Here is a 310-nt window from a genome sequence, read left to right on the forward strand (position 1 = left end):
ATCGTGCGACGAGAGAGCGCTCCCACGGCCGCGCAAGGGCGCGGGCGGAGCGGGGCCTGGGCACCGCGTCCCCGCGCTGTCGGGGGGCCTCGGTGCTCCCGCGGAGGGGCGCACCTCGGGGCGCGGGCCACGTAGCAGTGCCTGCCACTAGGACTGGTGTTTGGCCAACTTAGGACCAGCGGCGACGGCGCGCGGTTGTCCTTCCCGCCGCTTCGTCCGCCGGATGGGGTTGCGGAGCCCCGCACCCTCCGCAAGCGACCTCGAATCGCCCCTCATTCCGCCCCCGACACCGTCCTCGAGCCCTCGGGCG

Source organism: Pteropus alecto, unplaced genomic scaffold (assembly GCF_000325575.1).
Source record: "Pteropus alecto unplaced genomic scaffold, ASM32557v1 scaffold45, whole genome shotgun sequence".
Lineage (NCBI taxonomy): Eukaryota > Metazoa > Chordata > Mammalia > Chiroptera > Pteropodidae > Pteropus > Pteropus alecto.